This window comes from Heliangelus exortis, chromosome 4, assembly GCF_036169615.1.
Source record: "Heliangelus exortis chromosome 4, bHelExo1.hap1, whole genome shotgun sequence".
Taxonomy (NCBI): domain Eukaryota; kingdom Metazoa; phylum Chordata; class Aves; order Apodiformes; family Trochilidae; genus Heliangelus; species Heliangelus exortis.
In genome coordinates this window covers 28,611,547-28,633,455 of record NC_092425.1, presented here as the reverse complement: position 1 = coordinate 28,633,455, position 21,909 = coordinate 28,611,547, and the positions used below count along the sequence as shown (strand labels likewise).

The following is a 21,909-nucleotide window of genomic DNA, read 5'->3' as shown; positions in this document are numbered from 1 at the left end:
TATCAGAGTTATAATTGTCATCCAGCTTGGGCTTACTCGGAATACAAGATGTTCTGGGCCTGTTTTCTCTAGAATAAGGTTCACTTGAGAAGAAGAGATATGTGAACAGTGGTTTTGCCACCATTCTTCTTCATATTATCTATAAATGTAGTTGCAGACATCTATACTGTCAGAAAGAGTGAAAGATTTCAAAAATATTTTGTTTACTAATCATGCTACTGATTGTGCACTGTAGAACTGTATGGATGGACACTTTCAAAGGAAGAAAATATAAATTCTGATGGTGTAATTACTCATGGTGTAATTACTGATAGAAGGTGCCTGCCTCTACAGTGGCCATCATAGATTTGAAATGTTGATTTTTAACAATGTAATTAACCCAAAATGGTAAAAATGAAGTATTTTAAAGGTTTATGCATATTTTACAGCTGATTTAATTTACTATGCCATTTGAAAGACATTTTAGCTGAAAAAGTTCATGAAATAGTCAGCTGCTGGCAGAGCAATTATCCCTAGCCAGTTGTTCATCTGTATATTTCTAAGTGCCAAGCTTTCTGTATTTTTGCAGATGTTATCATCAATTGAGTCTCGTTCTTACAGGATGATATCTTTGTTTCTTTTTCTCTGCTTATTTGTTTTGTTTTAGACAAAATAATGATTGAACTTGGTGTAGAAGGAAGAGTAAATTCTTCCTAGAATAAGAAACACAGTACTGAATAGAAATTGGAGCACCTACCTTTTCCAAGTAATCCAGTGATATCTAAGGAGTAAAGAAGAAAGTTGAGTATAATCTGTCAGAGTTCCTCAAAAAAGCAACATACAAAATCTCTGGCATAATCAGTGGAAACTAGGTCGATTTGAATTTCAACAGATCATTTTAAATATGAACTTGCATTTTTGGATTAAAATAAAGCATAGCCTTGTAAGTTCTTGTCTGTGTGGTTAGTGCAGTGTAATTACACTGTCGTGATTTCTTCACACTCGCTCCATGCATGGAAAAACTCACTCTGCTGAGGCATCCTGTGCTGACTCCCCTTCTAGATAAAGTCACCTCCTTTCTGTAAGTGTAGAGGAGCCTCAGGAGATAAACCTTACTGGGCTAAGTTAACCTTTCTGAATTAAAGATACAAGTGCTTGTGTGATGTAATTTAGTGTCTGCCCAGGAAGAAAGTGGTGCTATAAATTATTTCCCTCATTTACAGTGGATTAACTGGTCTGTGAAGACAAACCGTAAGCCACCTGGGTTCCCTTGAAATTTATACTCACATTTTTAGCTTCACAGAACAATCACTTTCTGGTCATACACAGACATAGCAATCGAAGTCTTGACCTTGACCAGGATCTAGGAAGAAGCGGTTACTCAAAATAAATCTTTAGAAATACTCAAAGACAGAAAATCAGATTTTGGAGCAGTTTACTTTCTAAGAAACCCCTGTAGGTTACAGGTTGATCTCTGCTACTGGCTACAGAGACAGTAATTACAAAAAGATACCGGATAGTTCATGGCATCTATTTATAACACCAGACATTACTGCATTTTGTGAGACATTTTTACTCATCAACTTAATTTAAGAAAGCAGGAACCCTAGGTTTAAATACATGTTGGTCCTGTTCTAATGCATATGAGCAAAGAGGACTTCCTGGAAATAGAGAAAGCAGACATCTAAAAGACAACTGAAGCAACTGATGTTGATTTCTAGAATATTCTTCAACTAGAAAAAATAAAGTAAGTTACTTTCTGGGTTTTTTTGTGCCTTTCCTTGGTATGCATTAATAGCAGTACTGACAGCTGAGGATTTGATCTTAAATGTTTTTTCTTCAGAAGTCCACAGAATGCTTGGCAAATTCTATCAGAACTTGTCAAGTGTTCTCTGCAATGAGTTTTACATCTTTGTCTTGGGGCGTATACATACATCTTATTGGAATTGTTACTTGTTTTTAGTAAATTTTTAAAAGAAAATATATGTGCAATCAGATGGGTTAGCAAAATCAACAAATTGCAGCATTTAATTTTGAACAGTTTTAACATTGTTTTCCAGGCTAAGGAAACAGTGAATGCAATTCATATTTATTATATATAAGATCTCTTGTATAAATGCAGAAAATTTTTTTGAGAAGAACAGTCATAATTTGTTGGAATTATAATAATTGTTACCCAGGCTAATGTATACATCACAGATTTATTATGTGATAGTTCTGAGTGTTAGCCTTATGAAAAATTTACGTGAAATTTGATCATTTGTAAAGGGATGGAGGAGACAGAAGGCAGAAACAATAAGATAACCCAACCATCATGGTTACTATCTGGCAGGTGGTTTAATACTGTCAAATATACCTCCAGGCTTGATGTTTAGAAAACATCATAATCCTAGAGACATCCCTACAGACTTCCGAATTAGCATGTGTAAGATAAAAGCAAATGCAATTCTTAAAACCATTACCATAGCAACATTATTAATGTTATGTTAGTTAAGACTTCAGTGTTGTTTCTATTTTTAAAAAAGAGTGCTCTATCCTCTTCAATAGTTCATATAAAATGGAAAGCATGCAGAAATACTGACTTCATGTCTGCCTCACAACGAGAGATCATCATCTTGAGTAATGTTCCATCACCACTGAAATAGTATAAAATCTCTGGTGACTGACAAAAAAAATTAACATTCTAAAATAGCAGATCTAAATATTTTAGTTACAGCTAATGCACAAGCAATACTGAAAATTCCAGTAAATCTTCTCACTTGGAGTGCAAAGCCTATGCATTTTGTACCCATTCCAGAAGCTGCTACATAAGGACACCTTTTTGCATGTATGTATACTGAATTTGCTAGGCAAAATTTTCAGTTCTATTTGCCACAAATTACTTCAGTTCATAATTTAGATACATCAATATTTGTACTAGCAATAGTACTCACAGGACAGCACTTCTAATTACTGCTTGCAGTTACTCAAAGCTAGCCAAGATATTTCTCTTTCTGTATATATTATATGTAACAATGCATAGCAGTTACACTTTTTTTCTAGATTATTAGAACCTTTTTGCAATCTGCTTAGATGTCTCCTGGTATTGCTACCTCTTTTATTTCCTGGGAGAGTAAACCTTAAAATATAAACATATATTTTTTTAGTCACGAAAAGTGGAAGAGATGGAAGTTATTACTTGAGAGACTGTTGAGTGAAAGCAAGACTTATATGGACTCCTGAATTCTTCAGCCTTTCAATATTATGTCAACATTTTAAGGGGTGAAAAATTAATTTAATTAATTAATTAATGATATGCTAAAGGGGAATGAGACAGCTACTTGGGAGTAGAAATGCACTTAAAACTCACAGTGAACAAGAATCACAAATCTTCCTGCTGCTCAGCACGGCACTTGGACAGCTTTCCTCTGCATTTCTAGACACCTGCAATGGAAACTGCAATGGGAGAAGTTCCCACAGAGCTGCTGTGTCAGCCAGAATGATTGGCACGTAATGCATTCTGCCTTTCTTACATGTATGTGCTTCATTCTGGGTGGAATTCTGGGCTGCAAGAGGATAGAAAATAAGGTATGACTTGTAATCAGCCAAGAATCCTTGGCAAAAAAACAGTGAATTTTCTGCCTTTAGTTAGTTTTAAACCATTTGCTGTTTTGGTTTTTTCCTTTTGCTGCTGTGTATCTTCAGGAAGAGACAAGTATTTGCTCAGATCTTCCATAAAATAAATATAAAGTGCTTTCTATTCCCACCAGTAATAAATGCCCATTCTGAAGCAATTTATTGTAGTCAACTTGAAATGAATAGCTTCATTTTACTGCCAAAATCTTAATTTCTGAGATCAACTCCATATTCTGAATAAGAGCTCTTTTTGCTCTTTGAAAGGACATTACTTCCATAAGCATTCAGATATTCAAAATTTGGAAAAATACCCAAGAGTGAATTCTTTACATGTTGCTTTGGGATACCTAGATGTCATACTGATAGAAGGATGATAATCCAGAATAATTGGTTTTCTGTGAATGCAAAGCAACAGCAAGGATCAATTGTAGGAGGAAGGGGGGAACTGTTCATTAGCTAGCAAGGGACTATCTAGCTGAAATTTGCAAAGAATGAATCATGTCCTGTATCCTGGAGTGCTGTTAAGTTTTCAAAGTTAAAAAAAAACCCAAAACTACTTCTTTCAGAATATTATCCAGGCTGCTTATGTGATCTAGCAGGCCATCTATGAGTCCAAGAGAATTCAGTATGCACAGACATTCTCTAGAGGAAATTTGTCTTTTAAACTCTCAGTGGGAAGAGGTGGGAAAAAGCATCTGATTGCTATATGAAACTGAGGTTTACTGCTTTAGTAACAACTGAAAAACAACTTCCCTCACCAGTTCTTTTTCCAGTGATGTTCCTAAATTGATATATCACAGAAAGCAGTGCTTTAATTTTAGTCTTATACATTTGGTTTAGATGTACTCCTCACAAGCAATAAGCCACAAAAATACTATAGCACTGACTCTGTTCACAGTCCTAGAATCTACCTGAAGTGCTAAATTACTAATAATTGCTCCTGAAATGTAATTATAAACTTCAGAGAGCTGTTGGATTAATATGCCTAATCTGATGGCCTGTTTTCTCCTTCCTTTCAGAACTGCAAGTGTCTCTGTAGGTAGGCAATGAAGCATACAGTAACTCAGCATCCTTATTGGGATACTGAGTCAATGTTCCCAGAACTTCCGTTATCCTCGTATTTTTTACAATTTTCTTAACCCAGAAAGCCTTCTTGCAACGGGAGTAATCTCCTTACAGAAGAATGACTGTCCTGGTTCAGAAGAAATATCGCTCTGATGAATGTGCCTTATCTCAGTGGTGGTCAAGAGCAGATGCTGAAGGAAGAATAGTAAGTTAGGGAAGTCAGGTACTAATGCTTTCCTGGAACACTCTCCTAGCCTACAGTATCTTACATCTCAAGGACTTATTTTGCCAAAAGTGATATGCTTGTACTTAATAGTCCTTGGGGATTCTACCAGTTTGCCTAATGGCTTTTTTAACTCATGTAAAATTTAACAATCCCAGCATGTGACATCACATAGCTCCATAGCTCAACTATCTATTATGGACATGCTTGCTTTAGCTTCTTTTGCATAAAACTCTTGATATTTTCCTCTGGTCCTTTGTTCTTGCCTGGGAAGAAATAGCGAACTTCATCTTTTCCAAGCTGTTTATGTTTCCACAGATTGTTACCATGTTTGCTCCATTGGTTCCTTTCTAAGCAAGGAGTCCTAGTTTTCCCACCTCTTCCTCATAGAAAATCATTCCATATCTTTGATCACATTTGCTACCCCTCAGAGGTTTTTCTAGTTTTATACCACAATCTTTTTGGGAAGGCAAGAGTGTGGGAGAAATGGATTTTCGAAGCTCTGCACATCATCCAAGATCCATAAGTACCTCGTGTTTACACAGTAGGACAAAACATTTTCATTAAAAGCCCAGTATTTCACTTTAGAGTACTAGTACCAAGTTACAGCCCAGAAGGTTTTAAACTTCTGGCTCTTTCCCTTGCCAGCAATGAAATTTAAATTCTGTTTGCTTACTTTGGTGGAGCATTATGGCAATGAAGTTTTCCCATATGCTTCTGAAGTCATGTATGGAGAGTATGCAATCAATACTGCTTAGTGTCTTCCCTAATACCTCCCTGAGATTTGTGTTTCCCTCTGCTCAGCCAAGAAGGAATAATTGTTCCAGTTGTTCACAAGTCAATGTTATCAGTGGTGTAACTGCACTGAAACCCTCAGTGACCTGATAAGAAGAGAAAAAGTTGCATTTAAAGGAAATGCTGGCTCCTCATGGGAAAAATAAAGCTTCTGCTCAAAATCTTTCAGATTATTTCAGTTTTATTTCATTCTCTAAAATGTACGTGACCCCTGGTTATCAGTAACATTTTCTGCTTAATTTCACTTGTTTTTATCACACAGTCCTACTGGCTTGAAAATTCTAAGTTCGTAATTGGCATGCCCCTAACAATTAATTATTTGCTTATGTTTATTTTATGGGGAAAAATTTAATTAAGATAAATTATGTTTTCTGTGCATGTTACATTTCTGCTTCATATCTTAAGCAGTCAGAAGCTGGAGCTTGCACACTTTGTAACTGCCATTCTTAATGATATTTTATGTCTAAAATTTATTATCTTCCTCAGATCAGCCAGCAGTCACATATGAGTGCAATGACAACTGCCAAACTTAACAAAATAACCTCTTATTTCTCTCCAAAATATGTCCATAATCAAGCTAGATGAGACTGTTGCCCAAAACTAAGTCTAATTTTAAGCACAGAAATAGGACACAGCTCTTCTGGTTTCCTATTGAACTGTCTGCTTTCAATTGTTTCCTGTGGTGGCCAAGTGTCTGTGGTCTGTCCTGTTTTGATGAGGACAACTCCTGGGGGTCTTAAGGGGCTCTGCTTGGTTTTGGGTTTTTTTTTGGTTTTTTTTTTCCTACTTAATATGAATACAAAAAAATCAGAATGGCTTTCAAAATTAAATTCTGCTCTTCCCCATTCATTATCTCACTGTGCTTCCCAGCTCAATTTCCCAGTTGCAATCTGAAGATAATTTGCCCTCACTGGAGGCCCTCTGAACACAGCCAAGATGTGAGCATCACTGCATAGCTCTGCGCTTGGGAACACACTCGTGGTGGCAGGGAACAGAACAATTTAGCTGCCCTCATACCTTTAAGGAACTGGGTCTTTATGACTACTATATGACTACTTTAATAGGGATAACCCTATATTAAAATTTAATATAATTCATTACTTTGAATATTAATGTATAAGTGTGATACATTTGGAAGACATTTGGATAAAAATACCTCTTCTCTTACTTTGAATTATCATTTAAAAATACCATTATATAGAGTCATAAAGCTAAACAGTGGTACTTTACTGCATAAATTACATTTTTAAACCAAAGATTTGGGTTGTGGACAGAAACAAAATTCTACAGAGTAAAAGATATTTTAAGGAGAAATACTTTAGCTCTGTTTCCATTAGGCTCAGCAAGTGAAAGAATCCTCACCTTGTAGACTGTTATAAGTCATTGCTACTCAAACCCTGAAGCCCACTCTGCTGCATAATTGAAAAAGAGAAGTCACTAACTAAAACCATATCCATGGGGAATGTTGTTGTGTGTTATTCTTCCAAGATATTTTTTTCAAACAGAAGATAATTCCGTTCAATAAATTAAAGTAGGAGTAGGAGAATTCTGGTTTACCCAACTTTTAGTACAAACTAGATCTTATGAATTTTTAATATGTAAAACTAAAAAGTGATGGTATTTTTGTCTGTAAAAATTATTTGGTCTATATTACCCACTGTACAACTAAACACTGAATATTAATGAATTTACTACAGTTTACCAACTTTAATTAATGCAAATAAAAAATTCAGAACTCAGACTCATTACTCAAAATTCAAATTGAAATTGTAGCTTATGGGGTGCAAATAAAGAATTTAGAACTTAGACTATTACTCAAAAGTCAAAGTGAAATTGTATTTTATGGTTCTAAATGCTTCTCACCTAAATGCACAAATAATTATCTTCTTTAAACCTATGAACAGTTCACCCAGCATATATGCAACTTGGACACTACCACCTAGGAACAATATTTTGTTGAAAACGCCATTCTCACATCCCAAAGTTTCATTTTAGGTGATTTTTGACACCAGCATTTTATGAGACAGGCTCTGAGAGGAGTATCATACCTGCAAACATTTCTATGTTGTATTATTTTAATCATACCTTGGTATTATTGGGTAGGAAGTCCCAAAATCCTGAAGGGTGTTCCACCAACAGCCTTTCTGGACCAGGAAGCATTGCCCAGTTTTGCATAAGAGTCCCAGATCTTAATCCAGTTACAACAATTTCAGTGACAATCTCCATTACAGGTTTCTTCTTCTATAGGTTTACCTAACCAAGTGTAAAACCACATCTTAGTTGGGTTTCACATTTAATACTCACAAGAACAACTGATTCTTGGAACCAGATAATCAGTACCTTGTCGTGTTGGTTTTGGTTGGGAGTTATTTTTCTTCATAGTAGCTGGAATGCTTTTATTTTGCAGATCTGTGATCAAAACAGTGTTGATAAAATACTGATACTTTAATTGTTTCTGAGCAGTGCTTGCACACCAAGGCTTTTCTGTTTCTCCCCCTGCCCCACCACACAAGCAGCCTGGAGTGTGCAGGCTGGGAGAGCACACAGGCTGGACTGGACAAAGGGACATCCTATACTGTATGATGACATAGTCATAGAATCTGGTGAAAATAAGGAGGAAGAGGAGACATTCAGAGTTAAGATTGCATACACAGTTTTTGCTTTACCTATTCAGCTGCCTTTATCTCATCTCACAGGTTTTCTCGTTTTCAGCCTTCTCATTCTCTTCCCATTGCACTGTGAGGGGAGAGTGAGAGAGTGGCTGTGGGGGCTGAGCTGCTCATTAGAGTTAACCCACAACACCTATTGGGGAAAATTATAACCTCTTTTCCTCAAGAACATAAAACTCCTTTAGCAGCAGTTTTACTGCTCAACTCTGACTGTGTATGGAGTTGCAATGACTTTCAAAGTCACCTATGAAGTCTTGCATAGCCTACTCATTTGAAGCACCTTCCTGGTAATCTCCCTATTCAGAAACAGATGAAAGAAGACTTCTGTAGTATTCTCCCTCTGAATCCCCACAGCTTCCTTTGGAGCATAAGAGCCAAAGACTGTCATTGCTGTAACCTATCATTAACATCACCGTTAAAGAGATTACTGAAGACAAAACAACTCAAGTCTTTTAAATTATCTCTGTAGTCCTTAAATGACAGCCTTTTAAATGCAGAATACAGCATCTGCTTTTTCCTAAATATGAATATAAACCTGAGAAATTATTTTAATCATTTCTCTTAATTTCTATGCAGAACAGTCAAGTTTATCTAAGATGCACCAGAAAAAGAAAGTGAAAGACAGAAAGTCACCTGGGGTAGAAGAGTAGTAGATCTACAAAATCACACTAGATTAAAGTGAACTAACAGAGAATAAGCCATAAACTCCCCTCATTTAGTCCAGAAGAACCATGATGGGAGGAATGAAGACTGTCTAGCTGAATGTTTCAGAGACATAGTGAGACTTTAAAGCTCCTACCATCATGCCCTTTTAGATCCAGAAGAAAATGTACACAAAAATGGAATAATGATCATGAGTAGGACAAAGAAAAGTTAATAACAATAAAATCAGTAATGTTAACTGTGTTATAAAAGAGTTAATTATCACCTCATGTCCATTAGAGAGTTACTAATGTCAGAGATTACACAGTAAGAATATACACATTTTTCAACTCATTTGACAGGAGATAAATTAATAAAGGAATATTCAAGTCTAACAGTTTGCCCGTGAAAGAGTAAAATTATGTGATACTTCATTAATTGTGCAAAAATGTAGATGCATTATGAGAAGAAGCCTGTGAAGTGACCCTCCTAAAAAGCTTCCACTGCCCAAACAGTTACTGTGTAATTTGCTGCAGGCCAAATTCACTGAGTCATCCTTCAGCTGTCTGATAGAAGACACAAAGCACTGTACCAGGGTTTAATGTGGCTAACATGCATCATTCTGTGGCCCTGAGAAGAAATGAGAAAGGTCAAAGTTTAAGAAGTTTTCTATTACAAGTTGGGTTTTGGGTTTTTTTGTTTTGTTTTGTTTTTTACCGTAGGAAAGCAAACTAAAAAAAATCATCTTGTAGTTGAACAAAAGTTGACAAGTCCTAACAGCTCCAGTAGTGGTTTTATCCTGCCGAACCTTGCCATTTAGGTTGGAAATAATCTTACTCTTCCTTTTGATTGGCAACACTGATTGGCAGTATCCTGGCAAATTATCAGCTGTTGAGCCTGGGGGCAGTGAGGAAGGAATGGTGGGGAAAGAAGGTAGTTTTTGCATTGGATCTGACTGAGCCAACTCAGTGCTAAGGCTTGCTATTCTGTGAGAGCTGCAACAGTCTAAGTGCTATATTCTCCAAACTGGCAAATCATAAAACCTATCTGAAAACTATTTGATTCTAATTAAATACTACATAGGATTAGGAATCTATTAATTTCTATTAATTTCAGATATAGTAAACAAAGTTTACTATAAAGCCAGTGCTGAGATGGTAAAGCAATAGCCACAGTTTTGCTATCTTACCGTGGTTATGTGATCTATTCTACATCAATTTGGTTGTTCAGGAACTTATATCCTAGCAGTCAAGCTGAACTACCATTTTCTCAAGCATTATAAAAACCAGAGAAACGTGGAATAGCATCTGTCTCAGACAACTGAGAACACGTTCAGTGTTACGATTTTTAATCAAGAATCCTTTCTGTAAAAATAAAAATGTGCATCAGAAAACCAGAGTTGGAATTTGTGAATATATGCAAAAGGCTTTTAAATGATGGGGAAAAGTCTTAAATGACACTAAAAATGAAAAAAAAAAAAATAGACAAAGAAGAAGAAGAATAATTTAAGACTTTTTTTTGTTTGGATGCACTGAAAAGTAGTTTTATAACATTTTGACAGGTCCTTGCAATAGAGTGGAAGCAAGATCAAGGACCATAACACTCCTGATCAAATGGCATTCATACCACTCTTGAACATCCATCTATCACAAAAACAAAGTGATTCTCCTACAGGGGGAAAAAACCTCAAAGGACACAAACGTTCTTAAATCATATCTTCACTAATTTTTAAGGGCAATATATATTCTGAAGACGAGATATTTAGGGTGAAAAACCTGATGAAGAAACTCTCAAAAAATAGACTTTTCTCCTTTAAAAATATTAAATTCCATTTTATCAGCAAGCTCTTTCATGTCATGTAAGGAATGGTGCATAAGTGCACTTTAAATGTGAGGGAAGTTCCAGCTGATACTTCTGAATCTACACATGCTCTATTGGTTAACTGCTGCAAATTCTACTGCACTGGGTATATGCCAGGCTGTGGTGGTCCTTGGCTGCAGATCTCTGCAGCAGGAGCTTCTCCTTTATTGTCTGGAGCTGATTTCTTTCTTGACTCCAAACCTTATATCCATAGTCCTGGTTTCTGAAGACAGTCACTCAAAAGGTACTTAGTAACTAAACTGTGAGCCAGAAAGAAAACATTGATGAATTCTTATCCAACACCGGATTCCCTGTACTGAAAGGCTTTCTCCTTCCTCATAATGAATGTTTGAGTTAATGGAAGGCACTCTACATTTTCAAAAGTAGTCTTGAAGTTATGCAAATAGTAAAGTGTCATTGCACAGACCATAGACTACTCCTGAAATTCCTAAGGTATATTAGAGTACTTCTAAGTTGGACTTGGTTAGACAGTAAGACTGCTGCATCAAAAGCACACTGCACTGAGCTTCACTGTGGAACCTTTCTTTTCTTTCTTTCTTTTCTTTTTTTATGGGATTCAAAGAAAAAATATGGATTTTTTAAAGAAAAAATCTTACTTTGAATGAGCCATTAAAGTTTGAATCAGTCAAGCTCAGCTCAAAAATTTCAACTGAACAAATCTGAGAGAATTACTGACTCCCTTACACAAGTCCACATGAAAGCAAAGCCTCTAATATAGACAAATTTCTTGTTATCTTTCTCTAGTTCACCACAACACTAAGTAAGAATTTCAAATTATCCATCACTTAACAGGGGATTTGAATGACAGCCTCACATAGGTAAGTTGAAAAGTGGGACCATGGGAAATTTGATATTTCTTCTTTTTCTTCATTCCAAATGTGTCCAATTGTGCTTATAAATGCATCCTAATGCAGCTTCAGACAATATGGACAAATGCATCTTCACTGAGGTTAGTGGACTGTGTCCATTTACCACCAGCTGCTGATCTGGCCCATAATTCACTGTTACTGAGATTTTCTGTACAGTTAAGTGGGCAAATAAAATTTATACCCTTTTGCTTAAAATCAGACTTCAGACAACCAGCAAGAACAGAATTCATGCTAAACCACCTGCAATTCACATTCAGCTCCTGCACATCCCTCTTCTGTAATATAAGCTTCTCCATGGCTACAAAGGACATACTATAATTAGGCTTGCCCTCAGACACAGAAGTAATGTACACCGTAGTCAGAACAATAAATTTTGGCTTAAAAATAACTGTCAGCTTTTTTCCCAAAGACACGATACTTGGGTTTTTTCCCATTTGACAGTGAAAAAGTTTGCCCAGGCGCCATTTAGCAGAGCGACACTTACATTTGTTAATATTTAACATTTCTACTTCTCAAAAGCAAAGGGGAAAAAAAAAAAAAAAAAAAAAAAAAAAAAGTATTTATGTTACCATAGTTTCCTCTGCACTTTAGTTAAAACACTAAATTTGGATGCCATTTATGCCAATAATGTGAGTATATTACTTTTAAACATAAAGACAAAAATAACCCCAAACAAACACCTTGTATGCATGTTGGACATGGTGTATTTTTAACTCAGAAGTGAAAAATACACCACCAGGTTTAGTCCTTGTGTCTTGCTTAGGTGACAATGAAGAGCAGGCTCTTTGTGATGAATGTTGTAGAAGCGCAAGTTTCTAAGATGAGAGAATGGCAGGCTCACTCTTGGATTTTGTCTTCCTTGGACAGGCTTTTGCCCTCCTCTTGGTCTTTCTTATCTGACTGGTGTCATCTGCATCCTGAGACGTGTCACAGAATAACTCTAGGATGATTCGTACAGGGTTGCTCGGGGGCAAGTTCTGGGCAGTTGGTTCATTTTGGTTAGCACATGTCACTAACATGCAGTTGTTGCTCAGTGGATCACAAGTCAAAACACAGTTCTGTTCATTTAAAATTATGTCCTGCAGGCCATCATCCCTGACTTGAACTTTAGCATTGGTGTGCCATCCACTGTTACTAGGATCTTTTTTCAGTGAGATGCCAGCCAAGTTCTGGTCTTTCTGAGAGATCTTCAGGTGCTTTAAAAGAAAAAAATAAATGAGCTTCAGTTATTGAAGTCTAAGGTCTCCATAAAGAACAGGTTGGTCTCAGTGTTCTGATAGCTATGACCCATGAGGGGGCATTTACCTGTACTAGGGAAATTCAATGTTCACTCTCACAACACAGTCATGTTTCCAGTTCTAATAAAAAAAAGAAATACTAGCATATACTTCCTATGAGGGTGGGAAACTGCCTGATAAGTACTGGTAACAGCAGTTATATTCTCCACCTCAACTTATTTCACCTAAAAGATATCATCTTGATCACTAGCTCATGGTTCTCCTACTTACAGTGCTAGCACCTCAAAATCTAACCCACAGCTGGATTTCTGCCATATCCAATTTTGCACATACAAAAACTGCAGGGACCAAAAAGAGCTCTTGCAGGCTCTGCATTCTCAGCTTAAGGTTCAGATAGTGTGTCCCGGGTAAACAAGTAAAACAACTTTATGAGCTTTCCCACTTCTATTATGCCAAGTTATTTTTCCTTTCTTCCTCCCTGTATAACGAAAGCAACACAGAAAATTTAGATTACTTAGCAAAGTGACCACCTACTGTTGCAGATTTATTTTCATCTATTCATTTTCACAATGTATTCAGCAGTTTTTAATGGAAAGTGTTACTATTATTTGTCTAAGGAACATATTACCACTAATGTCTCTAAAAGTGAAAAGATTTAACTTCATCTCTATCTTTTACAATATATTATTATAGAAAATTTTCTGGAACTCACCCAAGTTCCCCTGCTATTATATTAAGTTCTAGCAGCCAACACACAATGCTGAAAGAGATTAAACCTAGAAGCAGTCACTGTTCTTCATACATACACATATGTGCATAAATGTACATGTATGTGTGCACTTATAGATTTACAGATTTGCATTCTTTCATTGATTTGGGACTCTTGAGTGAGGAGGAATCAGATCAACAGGTGATATTAAATGACCTGTGAAGCCAGATGGATAGAGTACAACAAATTAATTTTATAACGAGCTGTAGACCTCATTTTATCTTTTCATTAGACCTTAAAAAAATACAGCTGTAATGCTGACAACATAACTTGACAAAATGCTGAAAACGCAAACATCTCCATACATTCTCCTCCTCCCACTCCCAAAGTAGTATACAATAAACAACTAAAGTAAAAGGAAGAAAATGTAGCTGACTTACAAAAGGCTGATTAGAAAAACCAGATGAACATGTTTTGTAAAAACTAAGTTAAAAAACAAATTCCAGAGCCAAAATGAACAGGATAGATTAGCCTGCAATCTAAAAAAGCCCTGTTGCAAGATATATTCACTTGCAACATGTGATATACATGCACATAAAGAAATATAACATGAGGTTAACACGGAGTGTTTTCATCGATTATAATTGTTTTACCTTTGAACATAAAAACTGACTCTATCTTGTCAATCTCCATATTCAGAGACATCAAAGTGCCATCTTTAAATCCAAATTTTACCATTCTAATTATCTTCTGTAGTGCATAGATGAGACCTAAACTTCTCCTGATTCTCCTGATTGGTATAGGGCTAAATCACAGCTCACAGAAAAAAAAAATTGTCTTCAAGATAAATTCCTTTCTGAATGTTACCAAAGGTATAAAGGCTGACAGGGAAAAAGCCCTTTCCATAAATGTGTGCAGAGGTTTTAACTCAACACCAAATACTGAGAGACCTCTGATTTTATTTATAGTCAATAAATTTTAAAAAAATATATCACACCACTAACAGAGAAAAGATGAAAGATAACAAACCAACAAGAAATAACAAAAAACTGCTTTTAAACTGAAGCAATTCATGTTGCCCTTATGTTTACTCTTGTTTTATCATCCTTTGAAATTCCCTGGTTCAAAAACCCCATAAAATATCTTTTACAAAATTAGAACTGCCTAATTTCCTTTCTGATATCTGAAATCTTCCAATTCTCTTCTCAAGCTTTTTAACTATTTACAAAGGTTTAATCTAAAATATTTGGTATTTTAAAGTACTTATATATTCAAGTCATAATTTGAACAAATAACTGACTTTAACTAATATGCTGGATTTCCACTCCTTTCAGTGGGGCTACCCTTTTACTTGTCCTACGTATCAAGATCAATTAAAACTACCTAAATTCCACTAAAATTGATCATGGAACAAGAAAAAAAATGGAACAAACAAAGAAATTACAACCATGATGGTGATGCTGACAATTAAAAAAATAATAATAATCTGGTACTCACCGCACTGTAATCAGGAGTGATCTCCATGGCCAATTTGGCTAATAATTCAGCTTTATTAAGCTTAATGCCTGTCTGCATTTCATTTGTTTTAGTGACTGGATTAAAGATGTAATATTCAGTCATCAACCCTGGTTTACTGGAGTTGGTGATTATGTCGGCTTCACTTTGAGAAAGATTCGTGCAGAAAAGCAGGATGGAGAGAGTAACAAACAAGCCGAAAAGGAACAACAGTTGAGGCACCAGCTCAATCAGAAAAGACAGAAGAATATATACTGCATTCATGATTGTAAGTGCCCTGATGTAAAAGCAGAACTATGCCCTTCAGAGAGCTCTGCATGTTAGTGCTGCCATTAGTGACCTGTCCTTGCACCACAGGCACCAGCTTCTGCTTCTGTGTTCTACCACGTCACAGTTGGTGACATAGGTGCAGCATAGAATCCTTGCCCTTACATAGAATCCTTGCCTGTTCCCAGATCTTAGATGTCATGAGTTTCCAGTCTCTACATCACTATCATAGTAACCAACTTCTTCACAAAATTTGAGTGCCTTCCAGCAATAACCAGGGGAGATTTACCTGATTTACCTAAACTGCAGGTTGTTTCTGTAGTTGGTTCCTATCCATCGTATACGTGATCATGGACTGGAGATCAAAGATGGATCACTAAGGAGGATTGGTATCTCAGGACATCTTCTAGTCAAACCTCCTGTGCAAATAAGTTGCTCAGGAACATGTCCAGATGTTTTTTCATGACTCCACAGTCCTGCCGGGTAACTTGTGGAATGCTTGACCACCCTCACAGTAAAAACACGATATCTCCTCTTCAGATGTCTTCCAGCTTGAGTTTATTTCCTCTTGTCCTTTTTACTGGATACCACTGAGAGGAGCCCAGCTCTCTCCTTTTTTATATTGTCCCATGGGGTATTTCTACACATAGATAAAAGCCCTGTGATACTTGTCTTCTCCCCGCTAAATAATTCCTAAGGTCTCTCAGCATCTCCTTACAGCAGAGATGCTCCAGTCCCTAATGACGCCAGCCATAACCCAAAGATATCATAAACCTTACAATTCCTGCATCACACCAAGCAGATGAGCCAGATTAGCTAGTTTGCTATTGCTAAATAGATTAGCTATTTAGTGTAAACTGGAAATACACCAAAATTAGCTTTCCTTTGAAGAAATGCCTAGTTCATCAAAACAACATTGTTTTACTTTAAATGTATTTGGTAGCCTTGTTTTTAACATAGTAAGTGGAAAGCAATAGGAAGAATTATGTCCTATTATTGCTATTTATATTAGAATACTGCACCTAAATTCCACATAAATATTTATGAAGCTCTTATTTGCTATTTCCCAAGAATATTTTACTAACTTACAAGATAACAAGAAAAGCATCAATTTTGTAGATACAACACTGTTTCTGTGGACTTGTGCTTGAAAATAGTGAATATAGTTCATTAACATACCTTTCACCAAATCTATGTGCCAGGGCAGCATACGTGAAAAAAATCAGGTTTAAACCAGTTTTCAAGTACAACTTTTAGTTTATATAAGCCCACACGCATACTCCGAGTATGAAATGCATCCTCTTGACATATTCTGAGCTATTTTGTTTGCTTTTTTTAATTGCTAGCTGATCTTTCTGGGCATAGATGTGGCCTCTGGAGGCACCATAGTAAACAGGATAGTGCTGACTCAAGCATCCTGAGCCCAAGGTTTTTATTTCATTCAGAAATACCTAGCTCTTCCAAAAAAAAATAGGAGGACTTTAATTTTGAGTACATCTTTTTTCATAATCCTGTATCTAAAAAGTAACTTTTGGCATTTGCCTGAAGCTTTAAGAAGACAGTCCATTGTGCCTAGAGCAAAGCATAAAAATCAAGATGGAAGGCTTTTGGGGTTCTCCAGTAGTAGGAGAAAAAAGCCAAATTCAGCCTCAGGAATGTGTTTGTCTTGTCTGTAGAAGGCCTTTAACAGTTTTATAATATCCTGTGAGTTCAGAGCTCTAAGCATACCTATTATGACATTTTTCTAAATTCAAAGCCAATGAATTTTGTGGATCTGCTGTAGATTTTAACTTAAAGGACAAAACTGCTCGTAGTAAAATTGCTCTGGAGTGTAATGAAGGTGTTTTTCTGTTTACCCCCACAGGAGGAAATCTCTGTATGCACTGCTGGTTGTTGCACATACAGGTGACTGCCCCTAATAGACTCTTTCAGTGTCCACATTAAACATTCTAGTGAATAAGGAGAAACAATGGACTATACACCATGACAAAGTCATACCTGCAAGACCTATTGATTTTCCTAGTTTGCTATAGATACAGAGAATGGAAATTTGATCCCACAGACTTCATGAGGTCCAGATGAGATATCATCCAGAAAATCTGCTGAAAGAGGGCAAAGTCTCAAATAGTGTTGCCATAGCCATAGCACATACTTAGAAAGTTATCAGTATCACAGTGAAAAATTTTTTCACATCCTTTTGTCTGGACCCTTAGATTCTAATAAGATTCACAAGTATAGGCAAAGACTTGGAGTTAAATATGTAACTAAAGATCATAACAATTCAAGGGATTGTTTTACATCAGAGTTAATTTCTTCAGTTTATCTTACGTTCTCGGCAGTTATCCAATAGCCACCTTTTCTAAAGAAAAATAGAACCTTTAATTTTATTGGGTTTTCTTTGCCTTCTCATGAAATTATAAAAGGATTAGCAGCTTCTAAATTAACACCCACATGTCCCAGTTTTACAAAACATCAATAATCAGATCTACTCAGCATGTTCTACAGACTGAAGCAGAGAGTGTATCTATACAAGCATTTTAGACAACCTGAGGACTTCACTTGTGAAGAAAACCTTGAGCTTATCACCACCTACTGCACTTCAGTTGGCAATGGGGAGCAGCCTGAAAGTGCCCTCACCACACTTCTTTTTTATAAAACTAAACTGGGAAATAGAGTCCAGGAGAACACGAGGCTAAAGCTATTCCACATCAGCCCTAAGTCTATTAAAATACAGCAGACAAGTCCTCAGGGCCAGCTGATTCCCTGTACAGACCACTTCTATTAAGCTACACTAACAGAGACACAGCCTTAAAGAACCTGTCTTTCCCCTACATTATTTTATCCCAGAGGGCCATCTCCTACTCTCATCCCTCCAAGGAATCTGTTCTGCCTGATATTAAGAACTACATCTGCTATTAAAGCACTTGACAGAGCCAAGTAAAAGTGTTCCTGATACTATGATAGCTTGTAAAACTCTGCAGACAAATATCTCACTTGTGCAGCTGCTTGGCTAGCTGGCTTTTGCAATTGTGTTTTATTAATAATTACAAATTTAGGAAAAGATTTTGCAAGCTGAATTCTAATCATTTGCTATTAGGTAGAAAACTTTTCTCCTCCAGTGTACTGTTTCGTCTTAAGGATTATATGTTTTCAACTTAATATCAAAAGAATAAATAAGGAATATCTACCTTCAGCATGGAATATCTCTTTCACTCAGCAAAAATAAAATAGAAATCTTAAAGAGAAAATAACAAAGCATTTTTTCTGAACTCATGACAGAAAACAATTTTGTCATCACCTTTCCTGTTCAACCTCTTGGAACACTTATTTCAAAAAAACACATTCACTACCCATTTTATTTTTACAGTATTCTGGACCATATGTAATACAAAGTCTAATGAAATTCAAATAGTGGAACTATCATAAGGAAATTAACTATTGCAATAATCATGGATATTTTTCTGTGAAAGCAGCTAAGCAATTTTATTATGCTTTTCCCTTCATAATGAACAGAACAAGACAGTATTGTTTTCACCTAGAGTAACTCCTGTTGTGGTTACTTGCAGGAAAACTACTGATTGCTTGACAAAGAGCCACATTTTCAGAGTGGAGCAAATGAGATTAAGTGGCTGCTATATATATATATATATTTTTAAGGGAAAGTGTACAGCTTCTATCTTAGTAGTGAAGTGTGAACTATAGCTCTGTGCATATTAACTGTAACATGAAGAATTTATATGAATTTTTTTTATCTTAGGGTTCAAATTCCCATTGTAGAAGTTCATAAAGAAAAGGTCAGTTTGTATTCACGGGCCTCATGCATTTTAGCAAGACAACATTTTCAAGTGTTATGTAGAAAAATTGTAATTTGCTTTTATAAAGAGGTTTTGCTTTATCTGTGATTTCCAATTTTTACAAGACAACATCTCTTAAAGGTATCTTGTGAATGCATAATGTTTAAATATATATATTTGTGAAGGGAGAGGATAAGGATGAAAAATGTTTCATATTTTGAACATAATGCCAATCCACGTTCTTGCTATAATAACCTGAACAATACTGTTCAGTTTCTCTGCAGGTACCAAACAGCAAGGATTCAGGTCTTGGTCTCTCCCTACAAAAGGATGAAAGAGGACCAACTTATTACTTGCAAGTCTCTCTTCCTTTATAAGCCTTGAAGAAAGGACACCAGGAAATTTTTCTTCCATTCCTTATTTTTGCTCTTCATAAAAATGGATTATGTTTCTGCTTTACTTTTTGGAATTATTATACTGTAAACAATCACCATACTGCTCACAAGTTATCTAGGTCTAAAAGCAGCTATAACTTTACTTTGATATTCTATAAGACTGTATGTCCATTTCTTAGAAGTTCTGATCTGTTTATCTCCAAGTTCAGATTTCTATTGATTTTCAAAGGCCAGGACATCTCTTCAGTTCTCTTCCTTTGTCATGTAAACCATGTCATTCAAATAACCTGTGACAGCTGCTATTCCAGACCTCAAAGTAAAAAGACAATGAATGCATGGTTTCATGTGTTGTTTTGGATACCTAATTCCTTTAGATGTTTTCATGTTTAATCTGTATTTTTTCCTGTTACTGTAAAATATTATTCAAAAAACTATATAAACTGCCAGCAAGGTTTGCACATAAAGAAGGAAGGTGTGGGGTTTTTTTTCAACAGGGGAGCTGAAGAGTACAAAAACAAGTTCCAGTCTTTTCAACTTCTAAATTGTAAAAAAAGTATAGAAAAGTTTAGAACATCTTCCCCCTACATGCAGCTTCCCAACAATGACTGTAATCAGCTCATTGCAGCATATTCTACTTATCTTAATGACATGCCACCTTATTCTTGCCAAAGGCCATGAAAAAGGATGTTGAAATGTCATCCCTCATAAGCTCCAGGCACTGAAAATGAAATAAGAGTACGAGTTTTAGAAAAGCCACTTTTGCTGACTATTATTAGATTTATCTCCGTTTAAATGACTTGTGTGTTGGGAAATCATTATTACTACACTAAATGTGTCATGTTCTTTCCACAAACTGCATAATATAGTTCAATATAATTAAATAGTTTAAATCTACCTAGTTTAATTGTCTTGGATTGTATTACATAACTGTTGGTGTGTAATCAAAGGCATATGCTCACTCAAAAGAGGCAAATTACTTCATTTGAAGTTCTTCTGGACTTATCAGGATGAACTGCACCTCTACATAGAGCTATGAGCTACATTTAAAGATGTAATATTGAAGTCTAAACTAATAAGCCCTTTTAAAAAATGGCTCCTTATTTTTTATTAAATTTTAAAAAATAAAAGTTTGACACTCTTTACCACTTACAGTAATCTTAAAATATTCAAGAGAAAAGCCTGTTGGCTTGGATGTGATGTACACTGATGCTGGTTTCTCACACATATGTAATGCCATTAATCATGCCCCATGGCAATGTAAAGGGACTGATAAAAATAAACAACCTTACATGCTCAGGTGGCTTCCATTATTAGCTGTGAGCAAGTACCCAAAAGCACCTGAATCAACATTAGTCCTCTTATGAGCTCTAGGTACTCATGCCAATATGAATGGAATGAGAAAAAGAGATAGAAAACTTTAAGCAATTTATCTGAAAATCTTAATAAGACAACAATAGCAAAGCAGAGAATGTGAAAAGAAACATCACATTTTCAGACTTTCTCTTATCTATTGAAATATTCCAAGTTTATGCACTAAGAAAAACGAAGTTTAAAAGGTGCACATTCTTATTTCATTTAAGATTGGGGTGAACAAGACAGGATGCATCTTATGATGTAGTCCTCCCACCTGAACAGACCTGTTTCCTGGAGAGCTGCAGAAGAGGTATCTTCACTCTACCCTCTGGCTTAGCCCACCTTCACAAATGCTTCTAGAGTGCATTACACAGGGATTTAGTTTCACACTCACAGGGTCACTGCAAACCTTTCCACAGATACTTCAAGACCAAGCCTATTTATACTGATATTGATCATGACTGTTAGTGAAATTGAATGCAAATTGCCAATAGCTTTTCTATCAATGGGATCATCACATTAATGAAATTAGCTACAGATTATGCTGCACTACCTACAAGCACTTTAAACTTATACATAGTACATATGAGAGATTTTAATACTACTTTTTATCTTTGAATTCATGGCATACAGAATGGTCTAATGCAAACTGAGTCAGAGACAATTATATTTCAGTAACCTCCCAGAACTTACACAGGTTTTGATATTCCTCTCACTATGAGGCTCCTAGCAAGCTGACTTCAGTCAGGCTTATATTTATAGAGCAAACTGCAATAAGACATTTAATACAATGGGCAGTATGTAATTGGCATGAATATACCTTCTGCTGAGCAGCATGAATAGTCATAAATAAGCATTGCAGTGCTGCTGAGGGTGGTAGAAGAATCCTGTTTTTCACTG

General features: G+C 36.0%; 2 long non-coding RNA genes across 2 annotated transcripts; one reads left to right on the top strand and one right to left on the bottom strand.

Annotated features, from left to right (window-relative positions):
* Positions 1-12,419: 12,419 nt before the first annotated feature.
* LOC139796051 (uncharacterized) lies at positions 12,420-15,713 on the bottom strand. The gene is made up of 2 exons (XR_011725809.1): positions 15,183-15,713; positions 12,420-12,934 (listed from the first exon to the last, which is right to left on the bottom strand). It is a non-coding gene; the product is annotated as an uncharacterized lncRNA (long non-coding RNA).
* Positions 15,628-19,994, top strand: LOC139796052 (uncharacterized). The gene is made up of 3 exons (XR_011725810.1): positions 15,628-16,165; positions 16,814-16,895; positions 19,535-19,994. It is a non-coding gene; the product is annotated as an uncharacterized lncRNA (long non-coding RNA).
* Positions 19,995-21,909: the final 1,915 nt, after the last annotated feature.